This window comes from Talpa occidentalis, unplaced genomic scaffold (genome assembly GCF_014898055.3).
Source record: "Talpa occidentalis isolate TD23 unplaced genomic scaffold, MPIMG_talOcc4v2.1 talOcc4.11, whole genome shotgun sequence".
NCBI classification, from domain to species: domain Eukaryota; kingdom Metazoa; phylum Chordata; class Mammalia; order Eulipotyphla; family Talpidae; genus Talpa; species Talpa occidentalis.
In genome coordinates this window covers 22,903,695-22,913,130 of record NW_023601104.1, presented here as the reverse complement: position 1 = coordinate 22,913,130, position 9,436 = coordinate 22,903,695, and positions in this window count along the sequence as shown.

Below are 9,436 nucleotides of genomic sequence, written 5' to 3'. Positions count from 1 at the left end.
TGTATCTGTTAACAAATTCATTTCAGCTTTCCTTTCACTAGATAACTATACGTTGTTAGTTCCTCAAGCCCTTCCTTAGACCGGTATTACCCTTTTCATGTTTCCATCAATAATGAGTTAAGAAATCATTGACCTATGCTCATTATACTTGTATAGGAAACAAGTTTTAATTTTTTAAAATTATACTTTGACATGTCTCATGTTTAACACATAGTTTGTTTTTGAGGCCAAAACTTTCTGTATGTCATTCTCATCTCAACATCTTCTTAACAAAATATGAAGATTGATGGCTTCAAATACTGTAAAACATGAGACAGCTATAAACTCTTGAAGCATATTTCTAAATATAAATATCGATTAAAGCTTTTTCACAGACAGTATTTCTTGGTTTGTTTTTTGTTTTGTTTTAAAGATTTATTTATTTATACAAACACTGGGTACAGTCAGAAGTGTGGGAGGGTAAGAGAATCCACCAGAGCCAGAGCAGGGAGCAGAGCAGGCAGAAGGACCGAAGTACACTGCTAAGGGGAGCAGCGCGCCCGGCAGAAGAGGTCTGCACGCCATGTGGGACCCTCCCCAGCGGCCAGGGATCTAACCAGCGGCGCTGCAGAGGCTGCAGGCATCTCCGCAGCCCAGCGCTCAACCACTGCGCCACCGCGGAGGCCCTCTTGTTATTTTTTAAAGCATAAAAGTTACGCAGTAATTAGAATGAATGGATAAATGACACAAAAAAATCACATTTTTAAAGACACTGGTGTAGTATGGAAGGAAATGGACCAGATTATATCCCAGAGTGGGTTGACCCCTGTATAGCAAACTTATACTGGCAAAGAATTTTATTCCACAAGGGGACTGGCTATTTGCAGGCTTGGATTAAGAACTGGGTGTGGTGCAGGTAGAGGGACTAAAGTGGATGAGAGATTATCTGTAAATCATTTGCTGGTTGCAGAGGGTGGATGACAGAGAATTTGGGTTCAAAACAAGTGACATATTTTCCCTATAGAATATTTAATCCATAACAATGGAAATAGGCTCACAGATGTTAATGATGGCGGAAATGTGGACACATTGTATAAAAACTTGGAAATTTTTAATACAGAACCAGAAGCTATGAAAAAAAAGAATCAAATAGACATTCTACAATTGTAAAACAGAGTATCTGAAATTAAGAATTACTGGTTAGATTTAATAGACTAGAAACTGTTAAAAACAGGATTAGACTTTAAAGATAGTATTCAGAGATATCAAAAGAAAGCAAATACAAACTGAAGCACAAACGGATTTGAGGGAAAGACTGGGGAGAATAAAACAGCATAAGAGGTACCTGGGATAGAGTTGAGTGGTCTAACATATGTAACTTAATCCCAAAAAAGAAGTAGAGAGAGAATGGAGAAGACACAATTATTTTAAAAGGCATTGTGGCCAAAAATTTTATGAAATTGATGACAGAAATAAAAGTACACATTCAAGAAGTTTAGAGATGTCCAAAAAAGATATATACAAAGTAGACCAAACCTATGTACATTATAGTCAAATAGCTAAAAGCCAATGAAAAAGAGAAAATTATAAAAACAGGAAAGGGACACATTTTCTGCAAAGAAGCAACAATAAGATACAGAGCTGAATTTTCAACAGACTTTATGGATGCCCAAAGTTAATGGAATGATATATTTAAGTGTTGAAAGAAAAAGTAACTATCAATCTAGAGTTCTATATTCAGTGAGGAAATCCTGGAATAAGAAGGCAAAATAAAGATATTTGAGGATATTTAGGCAAGCAGGTCTACACTGTAAGATAAATAAGTTTTTCAGGTTAAATGAAAATGATCCCAGATGAAAGCATAGAATTGCATGAAGGAAGCATAGAATTAAATGAAGCCACTTGTTTATTGAAGAGTTCAGAAAAGTAAATATGTGGATATTATAAAAGAATACTATTATAATAAAGTCCTATGTTTAATAAAATATAGAGAAGTCAAACATATAACAACAGCACCAAAGGAAAGAGAGACTCATCAATGGCAGGAGGGAGATAAGGCCACTAAATAAATTGGTATGAAGAACTGAGCTCAAAAAATTTTTTATTTCATATATATTTTTACATCATTTTTCATTTTTGCACAATGTATGCATTTTCATCTTGGTTATATTTCCCATACAATTCCCACCCCCCTCATTTTGACCCTAATCCCTCCTCTCCCCACTCCCCCATAGTGTGTCTCTGGTTTATAGTTGCTTGTTGATTTTGATTTTTACTTTATTATAATTAGTCTTTTTCCTGGTCCCTTATTTAGGTTTTCTAAATTCCTGCTATGAGTGAGATCATCCGGTATTTTTCTTTTTCTTTCTGGCTTATTTCGCTGAGCATGATCCCTTCCAGCTCCATCCATGTTGCTGCAAATTGCATGCTTATTTTTTTTTTGATTGCTGAATAATATAGCTCAGCTATGGAAACAACCCAAATGCCCAAAAATAGATGACTGGATCAAGAAGATGTGGTCATATACACAATGAGCTCAAAATTTTTAACAAATTGCTGAAAGCTGATGTGGGTTAACATGAGGGTATCAAGTTCTTAGAAATCTGAACCCATTACCAGGTTCTCCATGAGGGAAAATTAATATAGTTATATATCAATTATAACCCAAAAAAGCATTTTTAAGCATTACAAGAAGCATCTTGAATCAGACAAAATAAGAAATGAAGATAAGGATAAATACTCTTTTTATTTTAATTGCTCAAAATACAATGGACAATTTATTTTTTTATTTAAATACTTTATTTAATATAATTCTTACATCTTTTTTCATCTTTGCACAATGTATGCATTTCCATTTTGGTTACTTTCTCCATACATAGCACCCCCCCCCTTATTTTGACACTAGTCCTTCCTTTCCCCACACCTCCCTCCCCACCCCCCGTAGTGTGTCTCTGGTTTATAGTTGTTTGTTGATTTTGATTTTTACTTTGTATTGATTAGTCTTTTTCCTGGTCTCTTATTTAGGTTTTCTAAATTCCTGCTATGAGTGACACCATCTGGTATTTTTCTTTTTCTTTCTGACTTATTTTGATGAGCATGATCCCTTCCAGCTCCATCCATGTTGCTGCAAACTGCATGTGTTTATCTTTTTTGAATGCTGAGTAATATTCCATTGTGTATATGTACCACATCTTCTTGATCCAGTCATCTATTTTCGGGCATTTGGGGTCCTTTCATAACTTAGCTATTGTAAATAGTGCTGCTATAGACATAGGGGTGCAGGTGCCCTTCGGAATTACTGTTTCTGTATCACTTGGGTAAATACCTAGGAGTGGGATTGCTGGATCATATGGAAGCTCTATGTTTAGTAGGTCCAGAAATCTCCACACAGCTCTCCATAGTAGTTGGATCAGTTTGCACTCCCACCAACCGTGCAGAAGAGTTCCTTTTTCTCCACAACCTCGCCAACATTTGTTGTTGCTAGTTTTTTTAATATGTGCCATTCTCACTGGTGTGAGATGGTATCTCATTGTAGTTTTGATTTGCATTTCCCTGATTCCAAGTGATGTTGAACATTTTTTCATATGCCTGTTGGCCATTTGCATTTCTTATTTAGAGAAGTTTCTTTTTAGCTCTTCTGCCCATTTTTTCACTGGATTATTTTCTTTGTTTTTGTTGAGTCTGGTCAGCTCTTTGTAGATTTTTGTGTCAGTCCTTTATCATTAGTGTTGTGTGCAAAATTGTTCTCCCAGTCAGTGGGGTTTCTCTTTGTTTTTGTTATTGTCTCTTTTGCTGTGCAGAAGCTCTTTAATTTGATGTAGTCCCAGCTGTTTATCTTTGCCATCACTATCACTGCTTTGGGTGATGTGTCTGTAAAGATGTCTTTGATGTGCATATCACGTAGTGTTTCGCCTATATTTCCTTCTATGTATTTTATGGTTTCAGGTCTTATGTCTAGTTCTTTAATCCATTTTGAGTTGGTTTTTGTGCATGGTGTGAGGTAGTGGTCAAGCTTCATTCTTTTGCATGTAGCGACCCAGTTTTCCCAGCACCATTTATTGAACAAACTTTCTTTGCTCCAGTGCATATTCTTTGCTCCTTTGTCAAATATTAATTGACCATAAATCTGTAGGTTTATTTATGGATTTTCTATTCGATTCCATTGGTCTGTGTGTCTGTTCTGGTTCCAATACCATGCACTTTTGATGATTATGGCTTTGTAGTATAGTTTGAAGTCTGGGAGTGTGATGCCTCCATTCCCTTTTTTTTTTTTTTTTTCAGAAGAGCTTTGGCTATTCAGGGTTTTTGGTGATTCCATATGAATTTCATCAATAATTGTTCTATTTCTTTGAAGAATGACATTGACATTTTTATTGGAATAGCATGGAATCTGTAGATTGCTTTTGGTAGGATGGCCATTTTGATGATGTAAATTCTTCCAAACCATGAGCAGGGGATGTCTTTCCATTTCTTTGTGTCTCCTTCTATTTCTTTTAACAGTGTTTTATAGTTTTCTTTGTATAGGTCCTTTACCTCTTTTGTTGGATTTATTCCCAAATATTTGATTTTTTTGTTTCAATAGTAAAAGGGATGGTTTTTTTTAATTTCTTCTTCTTCAGATTTATTGCTTGTGTATAGGAAGGCTACTGATTTTTGTTGATTTTGTATCCTGCCACTTTACTAAACTGATTGATTAGTTGAATTAGTTTTTCTTTGGAGTTTTTGGGGTTCTCTAGGTATATTATCATATCATCTGCAAATAGTGATAGTTTAACCTCTTCTTTTCCTATTTGGATTCCTTGTATGTCTTTCTCTTATCTTATTGCTCTAGCTAGGACTTCCAGTATTACATTGAAAAGCAGTGGTGAGAGTGGACATCCTTGTCTTGTTAACAATGGACAATTTAAAGCAAAAATAGAAACACTGTATTTGGAGATTAAAGAACATGGAAGGTATGACATAAGAAAACAAACTGGAAAGAAGAATTAGGCTTGAACTGTTATAAATTTTCAACATTACACATACAGAGATATAATATTTGAAGCTAGAGGATGATTGATTAAGACATGTATTATAAATTCTAGGTGAAATGCCAAGAAATTAAATGAAGAGTAGAATAAAATAGATTTCTAAAAAATATTCAATTAATTCAGGAATAGGAAAAAGACAGAGCAAAGAAAAAATCGAATAAATAGAAAACAACTAGCAAGATAGTAGGTTTAAATCTGACCACACAATAGTTCCATTTAATGTAAATGGTATAAATACACTAAACAAAAGATATTCCCAATAGCAAGACCTTTGGTAAACATAAAATCATGCATCCATTATGGAAAACAGTTTGGCAGTTCCTTAAGAAGTTTAAAATAGTTGCCACATGACCCAGCAATTCTACTTCTAGGTACATGCCAAAAGAATTGAAAACAGATGTTCACACAAAAACTTACACAGGAATGTTCATAGACAACAATATTCACAAGAGCCAGAAAAACTACTATGGAAAATACACAAATGTCCATCAGATGATGAATGGATTAATAAAATGTGGTATATTGTTCCTTCACATTTAGGAATGAAGAATTGATACATGCTATACTATTGATGGACACTCAAAACATACTAAATGAAAGGAGTTAGATACAATAGGCCACATGTTATATGACTGTATTTATATCCAAAGGCAAATTCATAGAGACAGAAAGTAGGTTAATGGTTGCCAAGCTTAAAGGGAGAGGGGAATTAGAACTGACTAGTAACATATATGGGGTCTCTTTAAGGGATGACAGAAATGTTCAGGAATTAGTGAGTGATAATGGCTGCAAAACATTATTTATAATCTAAAAATCACTAAATTATATACTTTAAATTGGCTAAAATGATGAATGTCACATTATGTGAATTTTTCTGAATAAAAAATCATTTCACAAAAGAATCTACTTCTCTCTATAAGAAACTAAATAAAAAAGATATAAATAACTCAAAGCAAAATGGTTGAAAACTCATATCCAATAAAGCACTAAGAAAACTATACTATTTAGATTTTGCAGCAGGGACCCTTCTTGCTGGAGACTGTGTGAACTCAGCAGAAGGCTCACCGAGGAGACAGAGGTTAAGCTGGGAGGCTTGCCCACACCGGGCACCTTCTAGCCTGCAGTTCCAGCCCAGAGGGGAGCAGCACCCACCGCTGGGGCAGACCAGGCGTGCAGGGGAGCTCGTTCCTGCATCGCCATTTTGCAACAGGGATCTTTCTTGCTGGAGACTGTGTGCACCAGCAGAAGGCTCACGGAGGAGACAGAGGTTAAGCTGGGAGGCTTGCCCACACCGGGCACCTTCTAGCCTGCAGTTCCAGCCCAGAGGGGAGCAGCACCCACCGCTGGGGCAGACCGGGCGTGCAGGGGAGCTCGTTCCTGCATCGCCATTTTGCAACAGGGATCTTTCTTGCTGGAGACTGTGTGCACCAGCAGAAGGCTCACCAAGGAGACAGAGGTAAGCTGGGAGGCTTGCCCATGCTGGGCGCCTTCTAGCCTGCAGTTCCAGCCCAGAGGGGAGCAGCACCCACCCCTGGGGCAGACCGGGCGTGCAGGGGAGCGCGTCGCCGGCACCGGCATTTTGCAGCAGGGACCCTTCTTGCTGGAGACTGTGTGAACCCAGCAGAAGGCTCACCGAGGAGACAGAGGTTAAGCTGGGAGACTTGCCCACACCGGGCACCTTCTAGCCTGCAGTTCCAGCCCAGAGGGGAGCAGCACCCACCGCTGGGGCAGACCGGGCGTGCAGGGGAGCGCGTCCCCGGCTCTGGCATTTTGCAGCAGGGACCCTTCTTGCTGGAGACTGTGTGAACCCAGCAGAAGGCTCACCGAGGAGACAGAGCAGGGACCTGTCTTTGCTGGAGACTTGTGAACCCAGCAGAAGTTCCCCAGAGGAGCCAGTGGTGAGCTGGGAAGGTCGCCCAAGATGCCGGCCAGTACCAGCAACACAGTGTCACAAGGAATACGGCAAATTAGAAAACAGGCAGTAGGGAGTAGAAAAACAACATGCAACCCAGCAACTCCTCAGCAAAATAGCACACCACAAAAAGAAAACCATCTACCAGATTGCAACGACAGTAACTTGGAAGAACTTTTGAGCCTTCCAGATAGAGAATTTAAAATTGCTGTGATTAAAAAACTGACAGAAGTCATAAAGGAAAACAATGATAAGGGGAAAATAATTAATGACCAGAAGAATGAAATTGAGTCCCTAAAGAGGGAAGTAAAAGAAATGCAGGAGATCAAAGAATTAATGGAGACGCTAAAGAACTCTGGGAAAAGCAGTGAAAGCAGAATAGATGAAATGGAAGAACGAATAAGTACTCTTGAAGACACAGAAATAAAAAGAACTAAAACAGAAAAGGAAGGAGAAGTACGAAGGAAAAAGACCGAAGAAAGACTTCGGGAACTATCTGACTCCATGAGGAAAGGAAATATAAGAGTTATAGGAATCCCAGAAGGAGAGGAGAGAGATGTAGGAACAGAGAAAATATTCATGGATATAATTGAAGAGAACTTCCCAAACGCTAAGAAGGATCTGAAAATTGATATACAAGAAGCAAGAAGAACACCAAACTTCCATGACGAAAGGAAAAATACAGCAAGACACATAATAGTAAAGCTCCCAAGAATCCAAGACAAAGAAAAAATAATGAAACTAACAAGAGGGAAGAAACAGATAACATTCAAAGGGAAACCAATCAGACTGACATCAGACTTCTCTGAAGAAACACTACGGGCAAGGAGAGAGTGGAGGGACATAGTCAACAGACTCCAAGAAAACAGATGCCAACCAAGAATACTCTATCCCACAAAGCTCTCCTTCCTCTTTGAAGAAAGAATATGGACCTTCCCAGACAAACAGAAACTCCGGAATTTCATTGCGACTAAACCCCCACTCCAAAAAATACTACAAGGAATCCTAAAGCCAGAACCTCAGAGGACGAATAACAACAAAAGAAGGCCAAAGAAAGTTATTAAAAGAATAAATAAATAAAATCAAAGGAAAGACAAACACAATGGCAAATACAGATGCTAACATATCAATACTAACTCTAAATGTAAATGGACTAAACTCTCCAATAAAAAGACACAGAGTTACAGGCTGGATTAAGAAACAAAACCCAACCTTTTGCTGTCTCCAGGAAACATATTTAGCTGCAAAAGATAAAAATAGACTCAAAGTTAAAGGATGGAAAACAATTCTACAAGCAAATGGACCAAAAAAGAAGGCAGGAACAGCTATACTCATATCAGATAAAACAGATTTCAAACTTAAAAAGATAAAAAGAGACCCCAGTGGTCATTACATTATGATCAAGGGGATAATACTTCAAGAAGAAATAACACTCATTAACATATATTCACCAAACGAAGGAGCACCAAATATATCAGACAACTGTTGGCATCTCTGAAAACAGACATCAGAGAAAACACATACGTAGTGGGAGACTTCAACACACCACTATCAACAATGGATAGATCAACAAGACAAAAAATAAGTAAAGACACTAAAGCTCTAAATAAGGATCTAGAGTGCTTAGGCTTAACAGACATATATAGAACACTAAACCCAAAAAAATCTGAGTATACATTTTTCTCAAGCGCACACGGATCATTCTCTAGGATCGATCATATACTGGGGCACAAGACAAACATCAACAGATACACCAAGATTGAAATCATACCAACCATCTTTTCTGACCATGAAGGCATCAAACTAGAAATAAACCATAAAGAGAAGGCAAGTATTCTCCTACCTCGTGGAGATTGAAACCCACACTACTGGAAGTCCACTGGACTAACGAGGAGATAAAAGAAGAAATTAAAAAATTCTTTGAATTGAATGACAAGGAGGACACCAATTTCCTAAATGTATGGGATGCAGCAAAAGCAGTAATAAGAGGAAAATATATAGCAATAGATGCTCACATCAAGAAACAAGAAAGAACTCAAAGAAACAACCTAATCTCGAAACTCAAAGATCTAGAAAAAGAACAACAAAAAAGCCCCAAAACCAGTAGAAGAAAAGAAATAATAAAAACCAAAGCAGAAATAAATGAAATCGAAACTAAAAACACAATCCAAAAGATCAATGAAACCAAGAGCTGGTTCTTCGAAAAAATAAATAAAATAGATAAACCCCTTGCCAGGCTCACAAGGCAAAAGGGAGAAAGCACAAATAAATAGGATAATAAATGAAAGAGGAGAAATCACAACGGACACAGCAGAAATCAAAAGAATTATTAATAACTACTATGAACAGTTATATGGAAACAAGTTTAACAATCTAGAAGAGATGGACAAATTCCTACAACTCTACAATCACCCAAAGCTAGATAAAGAAGAAGTAGAACACCTAAACAGACCAATTACAATTAGCGAAATTGAAATGGTAATCAAAAACCTCCCCAAAAACAAAAGCCCAGGAC